Here is a 22,670-nt window from a genome sequence, read left to right on the forward strand (position 1 = left end):
TTGCATCGACACTAATGGTCCAATCATCATCATGTAGGTCTTGGCATGCTCTATTTTCTGTACACGTCTTTATATTTTGAAGCACGCTGTCATCAATTAGTAATCTCCATGCACTAGAATATACATCTTTCCTGGGGTAATTATCAGGTTCTGAGTGTAGATTTCCTTCAACAAGTTTTTGTGTGTATATTTCTCATTCATTTTAAACCATTCCCTGGGCCAGTATTTCTTCATCTTCTTTTTCTACTTGTTTAAACAGAGTGCCAGAGTCAGTGTTACAAATGCTTTATTGACATTTGCAGTCATTCCCGGTAGTGTTAAATACAGCATACAACAACTACGTGTGCTTCAAAAGTGAAGTTAAATTGACAAACTTTGTTGGAACATGTATGGGCTTCTTTGACAAATCCATGGATAGCCAAGATTGAATTTTACATCATTTATCAGGACCTTTAGCATATTTCCCCCAACAAACTTTCACCAGCTCATCAGGTGGTAACTGAGCGAGAGCTTATTGCAGTGTAGAAAGCAGTAAAATCCTTTTGCAGCAACCTTGAGACAGAGATTTTCACCATCTTCACTAATCATTGCTCAATTGTCTCTGCCTTCCAAAACATTAATCAGCAAAGCCCACCTCACCACATAAGACACCTAGAATATGTAGGACACTTTAGCATGGACAACTGCCATATAAATGGCTTTAAAAATATTGTCACAGATTGTGTCTGATGGGCATGCAATGCAGTTAGTGGAGTGTCTTGGCCATTGTGAATGCCCAGTGCACTGATCTAGAGTTATAAATGTTATTATGCACTGGTGGCTCCAGTTACAAATTAAAGGAGATCTTTGTCCCAGCACTGCAATTCACCTTACAGTACAACACTACCAGAGGTCAACAATGCCCATATATCATCATGGTACACCGCAAAACTTTATTCCAAGCTATTCATGGTGTGTCCCAACATGACATTCATGGTTCCATGCACAGTGTGCCTTGATGCTTTGCTGACAAACAGTGCTGTCAGCTGGAAAGAACTTGTTTATGTTGCCAACAAAAGAAAGTGGGTCATTGCACGTCAACAAAAATAAATTGTCCTACCCACTGGCCTGCAGCTATGCCGATCACCCATATATTAGCAGAAACAATGACTAAATAATTCATTTGCACATGGATCACCAGATTCAGAGTTCTGGCCACAGTGACCATAGATCACAGTTAACAATCTGCCTGTTTGCTATTTACCAAGCTCAGAGATCTATGTGGCATCTTCCACCTCAAAATTAAAAGCTACCATCCCACAAGTAACAGGGTGGTAGTAAATCTGCATAGAACACTCAGATCAGTGCTCAAGTGCCATGAAAGTACTTGAACTGATGCATTTCCTGTAGTATTACTGGATTTAAGGATGTCTGCAAAAACAGATACTGCTCTGGGCAGAATCAGTTAGTCTACGGACAACAAATTTGCATTCCTGCCGACCTAACAGAGAGCCAAGAAATAATGAAACACTCCAGCAACATCCTATAAGAGTTCACACAAACACTGGAGCACACAACGCAGTGACTAATTCCGGCAGCACCAGCCCCTCATGGCCTCAATCAAATATTATTTTCAAAAGAATCTCCAGTGCATACATTCTAGATGAAGAGCCTTCCCAGAAGCCACACACAGCTCCCTCAATTTCCACCTCACTGGGTGAGCAACTCTTGCACAACAACGTCCATACAACTTCATCAAATCAAGACGCATATTATCCAATTACATCAGCAGCACCTGTGGGTTGCAACTTACCAATACCAGTGTCGCACAGTTGGTCACATGCCAGTCCACAGTCAGACTGTGAAACTGAGAAACCTAAGTGAGCATAAATAAATTCATCAATTGTTTCTAAAATGTTTAATTTTTAATTGTGTAGCTAGATTTTCTGTATCAAAATTTGATAAAATGTTTATTACATTTTTAATTTCATTTTGAAAATTGTTTTATTCCTAATTTTTTTACTCCAGCACTTTTTCCTCAAATTCTAACCAATGTTGCTTTTGTTCTTCTATTTCTTTATCACCTTTCTTCTTATTTGTAACTACATTTGCTATAGTAAATGATACATCAGCAAGTGAATCATTAGCAGATAAATGCGGTCATGCATCCAATAATAAAAGAAAAAATCCTCCTTCATGTTTTTCCTAAATGTCCCATAATTTTTTCAAACAGGCGTAAGTAGTGTTATAAGTAAATTGCCTTCAGTGGTTTTATCTCTTTATTTTTGACCATCTGTTAAAATTATCAAAATTATTTATTTTTTCAGTAATATACTATAATTTTAATTGCATTAGTTTAATATTACCATTTGGCAGCAAAGAATATTCTATACTAAAATTATTTGTTTTTATAGATTAAAGTTTTATAAGGTTTCAATAATATGAATTTTGATTAAAAATTTAATGTAATTAATAATTATCTTAGTTGAAAATGTTTAAAATTATCTTATTTAAAAATATTTATACTCCCCAATCATTTTCATCGAGATCTGTATTTAATTTTCTTTTATATAACATTATTCCTCTTATTGTTCTTGCTGCTAATTTTTCAACAAATGGTGAACCTTCAGAATATATTTTTTTAAGTTCTTTAACTGCTTCATGTTTTTCCTGAGTACCGTGACAAAAATACAATTTTTATAGAAGCTTCATATTATTTATTTATTCCTTGATAACATCTAGCTAATTTTTTTCTAATTTTGTTCCTGTATCACAATAATTATAACTAGGAAGACGCATTTCAAACAATAATTTATTAATTAAGGGTTTTACTAAACTTTTACTACACTTTTCTGGTTTCCAAAAAGTATGAGGTAAATTATTCAAAAATCTAATTAAAATAAGGTACAACTTTTGAAATATTAATAATAAGACCTTAAATTTATTTGTTAGCATTTTTGCTATTCCAACTTTTCATTTGTGTTTCCAACTAACTCTTCTCCATGAATGACAGGTAATTCATTGATTAAATCTCCAACATCAGTCATCCAAATATATTCAGTTTTTTTTTGTATGTCTTTTTTAAACCTTCACCATTTTTTTAATCTGCTCTTAACTGCAAATCTGCTGATTATTTTGGTACATAGACATCAAAAGTTTCTTTTATCAACATAATATATCCAATACATCTATTTGATTTCATTTTATTTGTATTCTTTTCAGAATACACTGCTCCTGAACAAAATAATGTACCAGCTCAATTTGATAAATCAACAGTATTAAATTTTGTATCCATAGCAACCTTTTTTGTAGTTATTAGACTCATTAAACCATCTGTACCCTCATATGTTGTTTCACCAAGTGTTTGTTTACCTCATCAAATTTTACCGGTAGTTTACTAATAAATGTAAATGTACTGACAGGCCCTAATCCATAAACTTGATCTTCAGTATGGTTGATAGTTTCCAGCATTCTTTCACTCATATTTAGTTTTTTAATGTTTTATTGTTTTCTCTTTTTTACCTCTTCTTCATATTTATTCAATGCAGCTTTAATACAGCATCACCTACACCTAGAATTCCTTCTTTACTTTTTCTTTTGCACCAATAACCTGTTGATACTTCTTATATTTATCATACTCTTTTCTCTGGTGTTTCCTCAAGTTTTTTAAAAATTTTCTTTCAATTCTTCCTTTATCTTTCTATTTATTCTAGATTTTTTAATAACTTCTGGGTCTTATTTCAAAAATATTTAATAAAATTAAAAATTGTTAACAATTAATTTTTAATATTTTATTTTTAAATTTTTTTAAATTATTACATTTTTATATTTTTTATGTATTTGTGTATTATATTGTTAACAAAATATTAATTTTACTTCTATATTCACCTTCGTAAATTTTTCTTGTTGTATCAATTCTAATAAATCCAATTTTATCATTATTCCAACATTTACTACACATTCCTTTAAAATCACCAAATTTTAAATCACCACCCCCAAAGTCATGTGCACATGATTTAAATTTGTATCATCTTGTATAAAATATTTAAATATTTAGATTATTTCTAAGTAATCGTTTGAATATTTTTGAAAATCTATTCCTTTGTGTCTACCCCTAGTAAAATAGTCTTTAACTATATCTTGGTATTCAAGAATAAAATCATCAAATAAAACAACTGAGTTATTTTCAAATTCATTTAATGTTATAATTTATTTATTATTTTCAATAAAAGTAATAAATTCAAAGACTTTATCTATGTTTTTAACTGTTTTTTACACATTTTCATAAATTCTTGATATTTTGTTCGATATATGTACTTTTAAGATAAATATATACAATGAAGCACCAAAGAAACTAGTATAGGCATGCATATTCAAATACAGAGAAATGTAAAAAGGCATAAGATGTCACAGCAGTCGGCAATGCCTATATTAGACGACAAGTGTCTGGTACAGTTGTTAGATTGTTTACTGCTCCTACAATGGCAGGTTATCAAGGTTTAAGTCAGTTTGAACCTGGTGCTATTGTCGGTGCACGAGCAATAGAACACAGCATCGCCGAGGTAGCAATGAAGTGGGTATATTCCCTTACAACCATTTCATGAGTGTACCATGAATATCAGGAATCTGGTAAAACATCAAATCTCTGACTTCGCTGCAGCCAGAAAAAGATCCTGCATGGACGAGATGAATGACAACTGAAGAGAATTGTTCAACATGGCAGAAGTGTAACCCTTCCACAGCTGTTGCAGATTTCAGTACTGGGTCATCCCAGCATGTGAACCATTCAAGGGAACATCATTCATATGTGCTTTTGAAGCTGAAGGGTGACTTGTGTACCCTTGATGACTGCACAATATGAAGCTTTACACCTTGCCTGTACCCGTCAACACTGACATTGGACGGATTATGATCGGAAACATGTTGCCTGGTCAGACGAGTCTCGTTTCAAGTTGTATCGACTGGATGGACTTGGAACGGGTATGGAGACAACCTCATTAACCCGTGGACCTTGCATGGGACTATTTAAGCTGGTGTGGGGCATGTGCAGTTGGAGTGATATGGGACCCCTGATATGTCTAGATATGACTCTTGACAGGTGACACATACATAAGTATCCTGTCTGATCACCTGCATCAATTCATGTCCACTGTGCATTCCACTGGACTTGGACAACTCCAGCAGGACGATGCGACACTCCACACATCCAGAGTTGCTACAGAATGGCTCCAGAAACAGTCTTCTGTATTTAAACACTTCCGAAGGCCACCAAACTCCCCAGACGTGAACATTATTTAGCATATCTGTGATTCCTTGCAACATACTGCTCAGAAGACATCTCCGCTCCCTCGTACTCTTATGGATTTATAGACAGCCCTGCAGGATTCATGGTGTCAGTTCCCTCCAGCACTACTTCAGACACTAGCCAAGTCCATGCCACGTCGTGTAGCAGTAGCTACTTCTGCATGCTCGTGGGGCCCTACACGATACTAGGCAGATGTATCAGTTTCTTTGGCTCTTCACTTTTACCTCAATTTAACCATCCTGGAGCTAAAATATAATTATCAATCATTAATGTTGTTTTACCACATCCACTTGGTCCTATTATAAAGATCAAACAGCACTAGGCTAGAACTCGCCATGCTTATTTTTTAATTTCTCTTCTGGAATTCTTATTTTTGGTTCCCAATTATTTTTCAATTAATTAAATAAATTTTAGTAATATTATATACCTTTTTATTGTTATTAAATGAGTTATCACCTACTTCAATTCAACTTCAAAAGTTCTCAAAAAAGATCATTTATTCCTATAAGAGATAGTTATAAAAATGTTGCAGTAGTTCGTTTTTATACAATTTTTTTAACAACAAATATTACTTCAAAAATTATTAAATTATGTTGTGAAGGAGAAACTATAATAACTCCATCTGGGCGATATGCTTTATGGCTGGCTGGTTGGGTGGGTGGGTGGGGAGGGGACCAAACAGCGAGGTCATTGGTCCCACCGGATTTGGGAAGGATGGGGAAGGAAGCCCCGCCCCCCCCCCCCCCCCCCCCCACACACACACACACACACACACACACACACACACACACACACACAAGTGTGCTTAGTATCATTTCAGACAGATTAGCTCAAGTGTTTCAGAATGTTCAATATTATAGTGTGTCAGATCAGTAGTCAGCGTCCTATTACTGAAGGAACTTTCATATGAAATAAATAAGATATATATATATATATATATATTATATATATATTAATTCAGTTACAAATCATTTTCAATATCTTTACATTTTCCGTCACATACAAAAAACATTAACTTTCTCTTGGAGCATGAATCACATTTTATATTTTCATATATACACAATAAAATCAATTATCATCATCATCACTTTTAAAGTGATAGTGAACACAAGCTGTCCTCCTCCATAGTGGTACAGTACAGCTGACTGCCTTGTGGGGGACCTGGGTGCAATTCTCGATAATGCCAGGGATTTTCCTTCTTAGGGCGGTTATTATGGCATGCACTCAGCCTCGTGAGGTCATCTGAGGAGTTATGTGACCACTTAGAAGTGGTTCCGGGATCAAGAAACCCGAGATCGACTTGAAGAGTGGTGTACTGTCCACATGCCCATCTGAACTGCACCTGATGATGCCATTGGCAGGGAATGATGTAGCAGATGGCTAGGCCCTTGTGACCCATCTAGGACCAGAAAGTGGAAGTTTACCTTTTTCAGACCCCAAGCTAACAGATTCACTTTACCTGGAAGTATGAAATTTGCTGATAAATCTAGCTTGTGCTGTTTAACTGTAGAAGCTGCATGACACTTCTATTGAATAACATATGTGCACACAGAGCATAACAGAAAGTTTTTAGTGAAATGAGAAAGACATTTTATAGAACAAATGTTTTTATAGAGAGTAAATGGGAATTGTATAATGTAAACCTGTTTTTGTTTTACAATAGGCTACTGCTAAATTAACTGTTGTGTGCACAATTTTGACCCCACACGAGAGCACGCAATTCATCATCTAGTATGAAATGGTTATCATCTTTAGCGACAACAAAGAATTTTTTTTTTTGAAACTTATGAATAATAGTGTGTTTGGCAAAACTATGCAAAGTGCATGAAAGATAAGAGACATGAAATAATGACGTAGATATGAATCAGATGCATTGATTGCAAAACCTAATTTTCAAAGGAGTTTTATTTTTAACGAAATTTTAGTTGGTATTGTCTCCTGACATATATTCGCCAAATACCTTTGAGACTGTAGGTAGCAGGCTGATAGGGCGGTAATTTTGCGCCAGCCTGTTGTCTCTGCCAGCCTCAAGGATCGCCACCACCTGTGCATGTTTCCAGGTGGACGGGCGGGGGGGGGGGGGGGAGGGGGTAGTGGTCGGTCCTAAGGATGGCGCTGAATATCTTTGTGAGCGGTTTCACAGCCTCTGGGAGGAGGACCTCCTTCAGGATTGCGTCGCCGACGTTTTCGCACCCACCCGCTTTGCGCGGGTCGAGGTGCCATAGCTGCCGTTGAACCTCTTCTTCCATTGTGGGTTCGATGGAGACCTACGGGTCTTCTGCCACGAGGTATACCCGGAGGCTATCTTCCACCATTCGGATGTGGTCGTTATCTACATCTTCTTCAACTAGCGTGAAGTTGGCCGCGAAGGTATCAGCCAGTACCCCAGATTTGGCGTCAGGCTCGGCCACTGCATGCTGTCCGACGTGTAGCGGCGTGACTCGTTGTCTCCTGCGAAGGAGGTTGATGGCCAAGCAGTGTCGTCTGCGATGTTCAGGGTGGCTATCCTCCCAGCCCAGTCCCTGTTCCTGTGTTCCGCGACCGCGTACTGTACGGTGCGGCGCATTCGGTTGATCCGATTTTTCGTCGCCGCCTGGCGGGTGACATGCCATTCTCGGACCAGCTGGTTCTTCTCCCGGATCATCTGCACGATGTCCGGCGGTAGCTGGCGGGAGAAATCCCGCGGCTTCTGACGTCTGTGCTGCGTTGCTGCATCAGCCGCTCTGATCGGGAGATGCGAGAACGCTGCGAGTGTGGCGTCCACGACATCAACATAAGGATCCGGTACTGGGGCGAGCGTCTCTGCCAGGTGCACCCGGAAGTGTTCCCAGTCGGTGTTGATGTAGGTCTTGCGTCCTTCAGGTGGTGAGGCCCCGTCCGTGCTCAGGCAGGTGATCTGAGGACAGGGCCACATGCGTCGTTGCGACTGCGTCGTGGGTCACCCCTTTGATGATCGCGCTGTCCAGGACACCCAGGCGACCTCTCCTGGGATAGTGTGTAGGGTCGTATGGCCCCAGCACTATCGCGTCGTTATCTGTGGCCGCCTTAAGAAGCGTCCTGCCGCTGGTTGTGGTGACCCTGGAGTTTCATACCGGGTGCTTGGTGTTGAAGTCGCCGCCGATAAAGATTTTGCCACGCATTGACAACAGCGTCTCGAAGTCCTGTTGTCGTAGGAGTCCTCTAGGCTTCCGGTACGCGGCGAGGAGTTGACTGCGACGCCTGTTGCTTCTAGTTGCGTCAGCTCTTGTAGCTGGATTTAGTGGTGTCGCAACGTTCTTCTTACGTAGACCGCAGTTCCGCCGCTTGCTGTTGGTCTATCGTCGCGATAGCACCTATAGTTAGGTGCCCTCTCGTTTACGCCGGGCTTTAGCCATGTCTCACACACGAGGCACACATCTACGGCCTCGTCACGTAAAAACTGCCTAAATTCACCCTCCTGCTGCCTTTTGCTGTTTGCGTTCCATACGCAGACGGTGAGACCTATGACGTGATTAGGCATCATGGGTGTTGATGACTTCTCATGTGGTGTTGGCCTGGTTGGCCGCAATCAGCGCAGACACGATCATCTGCGGTAGTTGGAGTAGCAGCTGTTGGAACTCCCGGAGTATCTCTCGTAGTTCTGCAGCCTCGGAGGTTTCAGTGGTCGGAGGTGGTGGGGCGGGCGTAGGTGGCGGCCTCCCTCCCTCCGCGCCCACGCGGCCGTACGGCCCTGCTCGGCGGCTCGTGCTCCTCTCGTGGCGGTCGGGGAACGCCTTCCGCTGCGCGGCTCGGCCTGCTCGGCGTGTTGCTGTGCCCGTCTTGCAGGCGTTTCCATGGCGGCCACTGCCGCGGTCGCCACGGCTGCTGCAGTAGCGTAATTTCTTCCCGGCTGAACTCTCCCCGCTGGTGCTTGCCGCCCTTTTGCAGCTGCTTTTTTGAAGACTTTGCAGCCGCGGAAGCTGGCGACGTGTTCTTCACTGCAGTTGCAGCACGTGCGTGTCTTCTCGATCGAGAACGGACATTCCCGGCTCAGGTGCTCCCCAGCACACTTTACGCAGCGTGGGGACATTTTGCAGTATTTTGCCTGGTGGTCGATCCCCTGGCAGTTGAAGCATTAAAGCGGGCCTCTCCACCTCCCCAGTTTTTCAACTGTGACCCGCCGATACTTCCCACTCTCATTTCTTGAAGGTCCTCCTATGCTCTAATGTGTCATCCAGTATGACCCGGAAGAGCGATGTGTCTGCATTGTCTTTCAGCGACTTCATCCGGGATGCTGTCCTTATGGTGTACCCCTTGGCCTCAAGAAGCTCCTTGAGGTACTGGGGGTCCGTACTGAAGGGCAGGCGTCGGAAGACTACTTTGTGCGTCTTTGTCAGTTCCGATGAGTACGTGAACCAGTTTAGACCACGGCTATCAATGAGGTCAGTAACGCTTTTGTAGTCTTCCGCGGTTCGAGTCACGATTCTGTACATATCGTGACTTGCTGTCTTCGTAATAAAGTTGTTCTTAACGACCGCTAGGATCGCCTGTTCTACTTCTTTAAAGGAGCCCGGCCATTTCACCATGATGGGTGACGGCGGGGCCCCATGCTTCTCTGTTGCTGGTCTGCTATCTCCTCCTCCTGCCCTTCAAGCTCAGCAAACCGGTTTTTAACGACCATTCCTGCAGCAGTGGCCATCTGTATAGCTCTTCCAATCTTCTTGCGTTTGGGTATTTGAAACCCATCCGCGTCAGTGGTCGTCCAAGGGGCTTTGCGCCCTTTCGACGACGCCTTTCTTCGTGTCTGGAGCGTCGGTGCGGTGGTGGGAGTGGCGGTAGTCGCACTTTTCCGGTAGCTTTCCGGACTCGTTTCCGCCGGGTGCTTCTTAGTGCTACTCTCCTCCACCCCCATGACCTCCGTGTCTTCAGCTTCCTCTCCGTCGTTCCCCAGCATGAACTGCGCCGCCCGTTGAACCGTGTCCGCGACGACGTCTTTTATCTGTTTTCGTGACGCGACTTCAGGCCAGGAGACTGGGTCTTCAGTGGGCGATGTTACCCTTTCTGGTGTCTTGATCTTGGCAGTGGCGTTCTTTGGTCTGCCCACGTCGAGTGCGCGCGTTACTGTGTATGAGGGCATGCCTCCTGCGATAGTGATGGTGTTCTTCTGCTTCTTCTTGTTCCCTTTCTGGGAACGGGTTGCTGTACGTTGCGGACAGGGTGTGGCCGCCGGTAAAGGGGTACCCCCGTCGGCTACTCCCTCCGCAACTAGCTTCCTCCACCGAGGTAGAAGTCGCATAACAGCTACCCCATCCGTCAGCGTTGTCTCGTACTTTTGCGTCTTCATCTTCCGTCGTCTTCCCGGAGCGAGACGTCGTAGGTAGCGGACAGGCCGTATCCGCCGGTATAACCGGGCGGCGACTTCCTCCGCTACTTGCGGCCTCCGCCGAGGCATTGGCCGCATAACGCCGTCTCATCTGCCTTCCTTCCTCCCCCTGGATCTTCATTGGACGGTCATTCGTAAGCAGAGGGTCGGATGAGGCCGCCGACGGAGCAAGCTCCGCCGGGCGGCGATCCGCCACTCTCCGCTCGTCTTCTAGTCCCAGGAAATCAGCCACCTCGACTTGCGGGTCACACAGCCGGTCCATCTCAGTTTGGGGCCGGATGGGGCCGTCGACAGAGCAGACTCTCCCGATCGGCGATCAGCCACACCCTTCGCTTCAGCGTCGCGTTCAGCACGGTGTGCCATCTCTGAGCTCCTCCCCGGACGGTAGCGAGCAGCTCTCCTGTCACTCATCTTGCAGTGCGTCACGACGTGTAACCTGAGCTGTGCCTGTGTGTCATCTTCCATTTGAAAGTCGCCGCTGGTACGTGTCTTGTACAGTTTACTACGTATAACGAGAGCAATATCCATGTCTTTAGATGTAAAAGGAAATTCTGGAGAGCACCTTATAAAATCAATTTACTCCCAATGCATAAATATTTATTGGGAAAAGCAGCATTTTATTTCTTGTTAAGATAGGCCCAAGTTCGACAGTAACTTGATTGAAAAGTCTACATTTGACACACATTTGAACTGATTAGGATAATAAGGATCTGATCACTATGGGACTTAACTTCTGAGGTCATCAGTCCCCTAGAACTTAGAACTACTTAAACCTAACTAACCTAAGGACATCACACACATCCATACCCGAGGCAGGATTCGAACCTGCGACCGTAGCGGTCGCGCGGTTCCAGACTGTAGCGCCTATAACCGCTCGGCCACTCCGGCCGGCAATTAGGATAATACTTGATACTGTAGCCAATGGCGATTCTTCACCAGACGTTCACAGCCATCTCGCAAACGGCTTGTTTACAGGTGAATGTTTACTGGAAACGTCTTTCGCTTATTAGTTTTGATACATTCTGTATATACGTAAGAGGTAATCATCGTTAACAAAACGTGGTTATCAATATTAAACAAGGGTGAACGCAAACTGACATCTCTGGCCGTGATAGCAAGGTGGCATACCGCAGGTACGATTGGTTATTCTTGTTAACTGTGTCTGTAAATAGACAGAGATAGGATACTTAATGTTCCGGAACTATTACATATAGGAAGGTAGCTACACCAGAAGACTGTGGAGAAATGCAACTGACCCTGTACGTAATAAATGTAACTAACATATCGCACACAAATCGGCGAGAGATCTGCAACATTACTTAATACACGCAGCTACTGTCTACAAACGCTATGAGGAAAGCTATTAGCCAGCGCATCATTTACAATAACAATTTTCGGTCGATGTATGCAATGAACATGGATTAAAACTTTGAAGAGATAAACGAAAGGGCCTTTCTATTGTTTTTGACAAGTTTCACAGCTCATAAATCGCTATTTCTTATGTTATAGGATAGGAAAGGACAGTTTTTGAGTGTTGTACTGCACTTTATCGTATTACCATGTCTCCAGGTTAATCAGTTTAGCTTTGGAGACATTTCAGAATGGCTTCCTAGAGTGTAAAAGTGAAAGTGCTCTCGGAAATGCATTTGGCGCTAAGACGTGCAGCAAATTTGTCATTCATCACACTGTTAGATATTTTTACAGGGATGAAATCCTTACGTTTTAACTTCCTGATATAATTTTTTTAAATCTCCGTTCATAGGAAAAGTAACATATTATTCGTAGATAACCATCCTCCATGTCATAGGTGCTAGTAGTAAAGTTTCCTATCGTAACTACAAGGTGTACAACTGGGATTCCCCCGTTTGCCGATAGGTGGCGACAGCGGTAAGTAGCGGTCGAAAGAAACAGATCGCAGACGTCAGGTAGTTAGCTTGGACCTCGGTCAACATAACCTCATTCAAACATTAGTCGATTTGTGTCTGTATCATAAAGTTGTTCTTGATTTAAAATTTCAATTTACGAGCCTAATTCTCGTCATTTGCGGGAGGTGTTACTGTTTTTTTTTTTTTCAATATGAAGAAAACAGCGGCTGAGTCTCATAGAATGCTCTCACGTACGTAAGGCAAGGGCGCTATTAGTGAAAGAACGTGCCGTGAGTGGTTTCAACGCTTCAAGAACGGTGATTTTAACGTCGTAGACCGACATAGTGATGGAAGAGAGAATGTTTTCGAAGGTGCAGAATTGGAGACATTGCTGAGTGAAGACTGGCGTCAAACTCAAGAAGAATTGGCACGATTAGTGGGAGTGACACAGCAAGTCATTTCAAAACGTCTCAAGACTATGGGCGTGTTTCAGAAAGAAGGAACTTGGATCCCATGTGAGCTGAAACCAAGAGACATTGAATGGCATTTGTGTGTGTGTGTCCGCAGCTCGTGGTCGTGCGGTAGCGTTCTCGCTTCCCACGCCCGGGCTCCCGGGTTCGATTCCCGGCGAGGTCAGGGATTTTCTCTGCCTTATGACTGGGTATTGTGTGATGTCCTTAGGTTAGTTAGGTTTAAGTAGTTCTAAGTTGTAGGGACTGATGACCATAGATGTTAAGTCCCATTGTGCTCAGAGCCATTTGAACCATTTGTGTGTTTGTGAACAGTTGCTTCTGAGGCAAAAACGGAAGGGATTTCTGCATCGCATTATGACCAGGGACGAAAAATAGGTTCATTACGATAACCCTAAACGCAAAAAATCATGGGGATATACCGGCCATGCTTCCACGTCGACGGCCAAACCGAATATTCACGGCGCCACGATCATGCTCTGCATTTGGTGGGACCAGCTCGGCGTCGTGTACTATGAGGTGTTAATACCAAATGAAACAATCACAGGTGCTCGTTATCGAACGCAGTTAATGCGTTTGAACAGAGCATTGAAAGACACACGGCCGCAGTACAGCGAGAGACACGATAAAGTGATTTTGCAACACGACAACGCTCGACCCCACGTTGCAAAAGAGGTCAAAACGTAAGCCTACTTGGAAACGTTAAAATGAGAATTCTTACCCCACCCGCCGTATTCTCCAGACATTGCTCCCTCTGACTATCACCTGTTTAGATCAATAGCGCATAGCCTGGCTGACAAAAATTTCCGGTCTCATGAAGAAGTCACAAATTGGATCGATTTGTGGATCGCTTCAAAAGATGAACAATTATTTCGACGCGGGTTTCGTACACTGCCCGAAAGATGGGAGAAAGTAGTGTCCAGCGATGGAAAATACTTTGAATGATACACATGTAACCAATTTGTTTCATTAAAGCCTCAAATGTTGGGGAAAAACGGTGGAAGCAAAGTTGCAAACCTTGTAGTTTAAGTGTTATAGCTCGGAGGACTGCACAATTCAGAGGAATCGATTCCTACCATCATACACAAATCTTATCCGCAGTTGAAAATTGCACGAAATATGTATAAACTCAGTGGACTGACTGCAAGTACACTTCCAAATTTATCTGTACAGCATTTGTCTTGCAATATAACATACGACCACGCAGACACATAAATTAGCTGTACAGTATTGAACCTTTGTCTCGATAATTGTTAACGCATGAACCTCCGATTGTGGTACTTACGTATCGAAAGTAAATTTGTCTGCTTTGAGACATATTGATTTTCGTCATTGCTGATATCAATAAATAAATGTGTAAAAATAAATACATGTAATTCTACAGTTTAACTCTTGTCGCAAAACGTATACAAACAGCGGTTTACAAAAGTCAGGTAACAAGTCCTTTTCCATGTCGGCGATATGTGCAGTACACTAACCTCATGCAATAGACATTCCTAGCAGAAACTACTACGTTTTTTCCATCTACATCTACATCTACATCTACATCCATACTCCGCAAGCCACCTGACGGTGTGTGGCGGAGGGTACCCTGAGTACCTCTATCGATTCTCCCTTCTATTCCAGTCTCGTATTGTTCGTGGAAAGAAGGATTGTCGGTATGCTTCTGTGTGGGCTCTAATCTCTCTGATTTTATCCTCATGGTCTCTTCGCAAGATATACGTAGGAGGGAGCAATATACTGCTTGACTCTTCGGTGAAGGTATGTTCTCGAAACTTTGACAAAAGCCCGTACCGAGCTACTGAGCGTCTCTCCTGCAGAGTCTTCCACTGGAGTTTATCTATCATCTCTGTAACGCTTTCGCGATTACTAAATGATCCTGTAACGAAGCGCGCTGCTCTCCGTTGGATCTTCTCTATCTCTTCTATCAACCCTATCTGGTACTGATCCCACACTGCTGAGCAGTATTCAAGCAGTCGGCGAACAAGTGTACTGTAACCTACTTCCTTTGTTTTCGGATTGCATTTCCTTAGGATTCTTCCAATGAATCTCAGTCTGGCATCTGCTTTACCGACGATCAACTTTATATGATAATTCCATTTTAAATCACTCCTAATGCGTACTCCCAGATAATTTATGGAATTAACTGCTTCCAGTTGCTGACCTATTTTGTAGCTAAATGATAAGGGATTTATCTTTCTATGTATTCGCAGCACATTACACTTGTCTACATTGAGATTCAATTGCCATTCCCTGCACCATGCGTCAGTTCGCTGCAGATCCTCCTGCATTTCGGTACAATTTTCCGTTGTTACAACCTCTCGATACACCACAGCATCATCTGCAAAAAGCCTCAGTGAACTTCCGATGTCATCCACAAGGTCATTTATGTATATTGTGAATAGCAACGGTACCATGACACTCCCCTGCGGCACACCTGAAATCACTCTTACTTCGGAAGACTTCTCTCCATTGAGAATGACATGCTGCGTTCTGTTATCTAGGAACTCTTCAATCCAATCACACAATTGGTCCGATAGTCCATATGCTCTTACTTTCTTCATTAAACGACTGTGGGGAACTGTATCGAACGCCCTGCGGAAGTCAAGAAACACGGCATCTACCTGTGAACCCGTGTCTATGGCCCTCTGAGTCTCGTGGACGAATAGCGCGAGCTGGGTTTCACACGACCGTCTTTTTTCGAAACCCATGCTGATTCCTACAGAGTAGATTTCTAGTCTCCAGAAAAGTCATTATACTCGAACATAATACGTGTTCCAAAACTCTACAACCGATAGACGTTAGAGATATAGGTCTATAGTTCTGCACATCTGTTCGACGACCCCTCTTGAAAACGGGGATGACCTGTGCCCTTTTCCAATCCTTTGGAACGCTACGCTCTTCTAGAGACCTACGGTACACCGCTGCAAGAAGGGGGCAAGTTCCTTCGCGTACTCTGTGTAAAATAGAACTGGTATCCCATCAGGTCCAGCGGCCTTTCCTCTATTGAGCGATTTTAATTGTTTCTCTATCCCTCTGTCGTCTATTTCGATATCTACCATTTTGTCATCTGTGCGACAATCTAGAGAAGGAACTACAGTTCAGTCTTCCTCTGTGAAACAGCTTTGGAAAAAAGACATTTAGTATTTCGGCCTTTAGTCTGTCATCCTCTGTTTCAGTACCATTTTGGTCACAGAGTGTCTGGACATTTTGTTTTGATCCACCTACCGCTTTGACATAAGACCAGAATTTCTTAGGATTTTCTGCCAAGTCAGTACATAGAACTTTACTTTCGAATTCATTGAACGCCTCTCGCATAGCCCTCCTCACACTACATTTCGCTTCGCGTAATTTTTGTTTGTCTGCAAGGCTTTGGCTAGGTTTATGTTTGCTGTGAAGTTCCCTTTGCTTCCGCAGCAGTTTTCTAACTCGGTTGTTGTACCACGGTGGCTCTTTTCCATTTCTTACGATCTTGCTTGGCACATACTCATCCAACGCATATTGTACGATGGTTCTGAACTTTGTCCACTGATCCTCAACACTATCTGTACTTGAGACAAAACTTTCGTGTTGAGCCGTCAGGTACTCTGTAATCTGCTTTTTGTCACTTTTGCTGAACAGAAAAATCTTCCTACCTTTTTTAATATTTCTATTTACGGCTGAAATCGTCGATGCCGTAACCGCTTTATGATCGCTGATTCCCTGTTCTGCGTTAACTGTTTCAAATAGTTCGGGTCTGTTTGTCACCAGAAGGTCTAATATGTTATCGCCACGAGTCGGTTCTCTGTTTAACTGCTCAAGGTAGTTTTCAGATAAAGCACTTAAAAAAATTTCACTGGATTTATTGTCCCTGCCACCCGTTATGAACGTTTGAGTCTCCCAGTCTATATCCGGCAAATTAAAATCTCCACCCAGAACTATAACATGGTGGGGAAATCTACTCGAAATATTTTCCAAATTATCCTTCAGGTGCTCAGCCACAACAGCTGCTGAGCCCGGGGGCCTAGAGAGACATCCAATTACCATGTCTGAGCCTGCTTTAACCGTGACCTTCACCCAAATCATTTCACATTTCGGACCTCCGTCAATTTCCTTCGATACTATTGCACTTCTTATCGCTATAAACACGCCTCCCCCTTCACTGTCCAGCCTGTCTCTGCGGTATACATTCTAATCTGAGTTTAGGATTTCATTACTGTTTACGTCTGGTTTCAGCCAACTTTCTGTCCCTAGTACTATATGGGCGTTGTGACCGTTTATTAATGAGAACAGTTCTGGGACCTTTCTATAGACGCTCCTGCAGTTTACTATTAGCACATTAATATTGTTATTCCCTGTTGCATTTTGCCTGCTCCTACCTTGCCGCGTCTCAGGAGGCGTCTTGTCAGGCCTAGGGATGGAATTCTCTAACCTAAAAAACCCCCATGTGCACTCCACACGTACTCCGCTACCCTTGTAGCCGCTTCCGGCGTGTAGTGCACGCCTGACCTATTCAGGGGGACCCTACATTTCTCCACCCGATAGCGGAGGTCGAGAAATTTGCACCCCAGATCTCCGCAGAATCGTCTGAGCCTCTGGTTTAAGCCTTCCACTCGGCTCCAAACCAGAGGACCGCGATCGGTTCTGGGAACGATACTACAAATAGTTAGCTCTGATTCCACCACGCGAGCGAGGCTTTCCGCCTTCACCAATTCCGCCAACCGCCTGTACGAACTGAGGATGACCTCTGAACCCAGACAGCAGGCGTCATTGGTGCCGACATGAGCAACAATTTGCTGTCTGGTGCACCCAGTGCTCACTATCGCCGCCGGCAGGGCCTCCTCCACATCTCGGATGAGACCCCCCGGCAAGCAGACAGAGTGAACACTGGCCTCCTTCCCCGACCTTTTCGCTATTTCCCTAAGGGGCTCCATCACCCGCCTAACGTTGGAGCTCCCAATAACTAATAAACCCCTCCCCCCGTGTGCCTGCTCGGACCTTGCTGAAGGAGCAGCCACATGTCCACTCACAGGCAGAGCGGGCGATGCCACACGGCCAGCCTCCACATTTACCCTCCGCCTCGTGCGCCGCGAACGCCGCTGAACCCGCCACTCCCCTTGGGGAGAGGGTGGCCCAACCGCGCCCGGTACCCGCGAAGATGTCTCGACAGCAGGGACAGTGGGTGAAGCATGTAATGAAAGGTCTCTGTTGGATTCCTTTCATGTTTGATTTCTTAAATCTGTTGTCATTTATGGAATAAATTCCTCTTCTAAATTTACTGTGGCGTTTCTGACTATCTGGGAGGAGACTGAGTAGTGGAACGTGTTACTTTTACGCATAAACAAGAACGATCTGTCACACTACTACACTTTAAAACACAGTTTATATGTAATTCATGTCACACAGTCTCATACGGAACCTACATCCGCTTTCTGTTATATACTGTATATGATAAGATACTGTCATCCCCCTTCCCTTCTGTGTGAGAGTATGAATGAGCAAATGTATTTGTAGTTGCATGCTTGAGGGTAGCAGACAAGGCTGTCTGCTAGAGAACAGTAGGACCAACGTCGGAACAGGTAGCTATGCTTTCTTAAAGCAGAGAGGTTTCTATCCTTAGTATGAATTCTGTCCGTCCGTTGTCATGTTGGTATAGGAAGCTGCCCCTCTGGCCCCTTCCGTTTGTCTTTGTGAGCCACCCTCAGGAAGCACGCTCGGTAGTAGGCAGTTGCTGTGGGACCGTGGCAAGCGTCTGAAGTGGTAAGATCTCCGGCTAAGCGCGTGTCTGCTAAGTCCGTAGGACAATGGATTTCTTAAGTTCAGCCTAACCGAAAACTTAATACCTTGATTTCAGATTTAGCTCTAAAATATCTAATGCTATCTTAAATTGCAGCGGAGTGTAATTCTCGTGTGAAGTTCAGATTATTTTGCGGTAGTTGCTTTGTCATTACTTTGTGAGTAAAGTGGAACCACGTGTTGATCAGTAACTCTAACTAAGTTCATCAATCTTAAATGTGAATGCTTGTGTGATTATAACGTCTCGTCTTGACAATATTTTACAATATAGCCACTTTTCTTTATGCTTTTCTTTATGTTCAACCCACGTGGAGTGTACTTTGCGAGACCAGTACCACGTGCTTATATAACTGTTTGACCCATCCGGTTAATAGTAAGACATTAGTAACCAGTTCAAGGTTTTTCTTTTGTCAATTGCTTTTCGATCGAATTTATTTTAATTATCAAAATTACTGTGGAGTTATACGCTTTCTGTAAACCAAGTTGACCACGTGGAGCATGTGGTGTAATCATCAAAGTAGCCTTCAGCTATTCTTTTTGGGAAGATTTCACAAAGAGTTAATATGAATGTAGTATACCAGTGTGAGGTAATTACATGACGGACAGGATTGTGTTACGAACGTAATTTCTTTGGGTGAAAACTGAATCTGTTGGTTGTGGTTAATTTCTTCTTGCTTATGTTTCAACGTTCTTTGGGTGTTGTAGGCAGTCTCCCAATCTTGGCTCCATATTTGATGTGTTCCGTAAGATTAAAATCTCACATTTTTACAATCCTTAAACAAGGCACCAGCTCAGTTATAACTCACGTATAATATGCTGAAATTTCAATGAACAATCTTAAAATATATTTCCAAATATAAACTGATTTCTTTCTTTTTATTTAAATTCTCCTTTTTATATATAGATATATTACCGGTTGTTGTATGACTGTAAAAGATTATAATCAATGTTAGTCTGATTGGTAATGTGGTAAACCTAGACTAGTTACCTGGTGAAACAGTTGCGCAGTAATGCACGGTTAACTTCTCCCCAGACAGCTCACAGCTTGTAACCCGGGTTTATTGTCAGTCAGTACCGCCTTCATCATAGCAAAAATAATGTAGCAATATTACACATGGCGACCCTGTTCTGTGATTCCGCTAGACTCTGGAATCTCTGAGACGTTAGATTGCAAGCGTTGTATAATCTTAATTTTTTTTCCCTACAGCGCTCAAACAACTTCTGCGTTGTTTCTGAGGAGACTTTCTAAAGATTCACTGCGTTGTTGAGCGGCGTTGTGTTGTTTGTCTTGTTGTTTTGTTTTCTATATTTGTGTGTTTTATATGTGTGTGTGGTTTTTTTTTCTCGCTTGTAAATTCCACTGTTTCGATCAAAGATAAAAATTTGTTTTGCGTGTGAAAAAGTGAGTACTAGGTTGGGTACCTTGCGTGGAACTGTCGAAATTTTTGGGGGATACATTTACTGTGATTAGTGTGTTGCATACTGGGTATAAATTGAACTAATGCAGACACGTAACCAAACTAAAAGTAAGCGGTCCGACAACTTAAGCAACATGGACCAAGGGGATAATTTGATTTCGAATGTTAACGCGTCGGGCGGTTCCGAAAATGCAATGGGAAATACTTCAGACGAAATGCAGAACAGCACGAATGGGCTCACATCAGAGCCACAAATTAATTTGCCTCCAACTAACCAAATTGATTTGGCAGAACTCATGAAAGCCTTATTGCAACAAAATAAAGAATCATCCGAAAAATCGACCCGCGAGCTAGGCGAACAAATGACGCAGAAATCTGAAAAATCGATCCGCGAGCTAGGCGAATAAATGACGCAGAAATCTGAAAAATCTATCCGCGAGCTAGGCGAACAAATAGACGAAAAACTAATCCAGCAGAAAAATAAAGTCGACAAGTCGATGCAGAGAGTGTCGACAAGTCGATGCAGAGAGTGTCCGATGATATCTCACAAAGAATAAACAATCTGGCAAGTGAAATAAAAAGTGATATTATGAAAGAATTAGGCCGTACATTTGAACAAATCAATGACCGTCTGCAAGCGTTAGAACAGGGTAAGCGGAGTGGCGATGCCGAATTTAAAGAGAGCGAAGAACAGCTACTTAGGAATTTCCAAGTGCTGAGAGAAGAATGCCAAAGGGAACACCAGCAGGTACTTTCGAGGGTCCAAGAGGCATTGTCCCACGTCCGTTAGCAACACAATAGCGGACAACAGTTTAGCGATCCACGCGTTGGAACAGCAAATAGAACAATTGAAGCAGACTGGGGCGGAGGACAAGAGACAAGTAGATGATAAGATTGCGGCATTAGCGGACATTGTAGGCACGATGAAGCTGACGGAAAGCGAGAACAATACTACACCGGTAGCGGCCGCAGAGACCGAAGAAGTGCGTTCGCTTCTGAGATTTCAGAAGGGACAATTCGAAGTGAACAGGCAACACAAGGCTGTAACAGGCGAATTACAAGAACGCGTGGCGCATCTGGAAAACCGCATGGCGTGTGATTCCGAACTCGCCAATAGCACTAAAAATAGCCGTACGAACAGTGCAGAGAGGGACTCCGGCCACGAGGGAGATTTTGACGACAGGGAAGAATGTAATTTGAGGGGCAGACATGAGAAAAATAGAAACATTCAAGGGCCTCGACAGGAGGAAATGAGGGATTTGATTTCAAACATTTCCTTACGGTAAGAAAGTTTGAGATATTCCGAAATTCGCAAAAAGGAATACATCCACGAGCATGGCTCGAGCAATTTGAGTTCTGTCTTCCTCCCGACTGGGCAAGTTCACATAAGATAGAATATATGTGTGGCTATTAAGGCGAACCGGCGATTCGCATGAGGTCGGCAGCGCGTCACTGCAACTCCACTCGGGAGTTTTGACAAGCCTTTCTCTCCGCCTACTGGTCGGAAGCGGCACAAGATAGGGTCAAACATGGCATAATTATGCTGCCAAATTTGAACCAGTCTGGTTTCGGCAGCCCTGCACGCCTATTCGACCACATGCTGCAGGCAAATCAATTTCTATACGATCCATACGGGCCTGCGGAACTAATTAGGATATGCATCACCAAATTGCCGATGCACTTGCGGCACGTCATTCTTGCGGGACGATGCAAAGAGGACGTGGAAACGTTTAAAACACTTCTCCAAGAGTTGGAATATAATACAGCAGAATGCCCGCCTAATCAGGCACAAAGTTATTACGGGGCACAGCAGCGCGACCGCAGTCGTGGCCGTATTACTAATCAACGGCGTGACTGGTCGTCGCGACGCGAACGGAACAACAAGCGGGACAGGCCGTATAGAAACTGGGGTAACAGTCGCGAACACAGGTGGAACAACGGAAATGATCGAGGACGTGGGCAAGATTGTGAACGCTACAGGTACGGCAACCAGAATCGATACTACGATGAATACGGTGGGAATAGGACTGTAGGGGGAGCACCTCATGATGTCGAAATTCGGCCGGCCAATCCTAGACATAATCCAGCAAATGGAAATGAACAAAACAGGCAATGACAAATGATCAGCGCAGAAGGCGCCCAATCAGAACAAATGAGCGACATGGCAAATGAGTAGAAAGGACAGTGAGAAGTAGAGAGGACGGTGAGGAGAAAGAATTGATTAGTATAAATTTGTGACGTATGCATTTTGAATAATATGTTGGTAAAAATAATGATAAAGATGTTTCTATGTGATTGATTGAAGTGATGTTTTAATTTTTTTTCTTTCCTTGTGCAATTAGGATTTAGTTTGATTCAAACGTGAAGATAAAAGGTTTCTTTGTGAACGAGTGAAATGCTGTTTTTTTTGTGTGTGTAAATTGAAAAGAGCCGCTCCTGAGAGAAGCAAGATCTGTGTTGAATTAATGCAAAACTCAGGGGAATATCCGATCTGTGGGTATTATGGGTCTGGCAAAC

The sequence above is a fragment of the Schistocerca serialis genome, chromosome 3 (assembly GCF_023864345.2).
Source record: "Schistocerca serialis cubense isolate TAMUIC-IGC-003099 chromosome 3, iqSchSeri2.2, whole genome shotgun sequence".
Lineage (NCBI taxonomy): Eukaryota > Metazoa > Arthropoda > Insecta > Orthoptera > Acrididae > Schistocerca > Schistocerca serialis.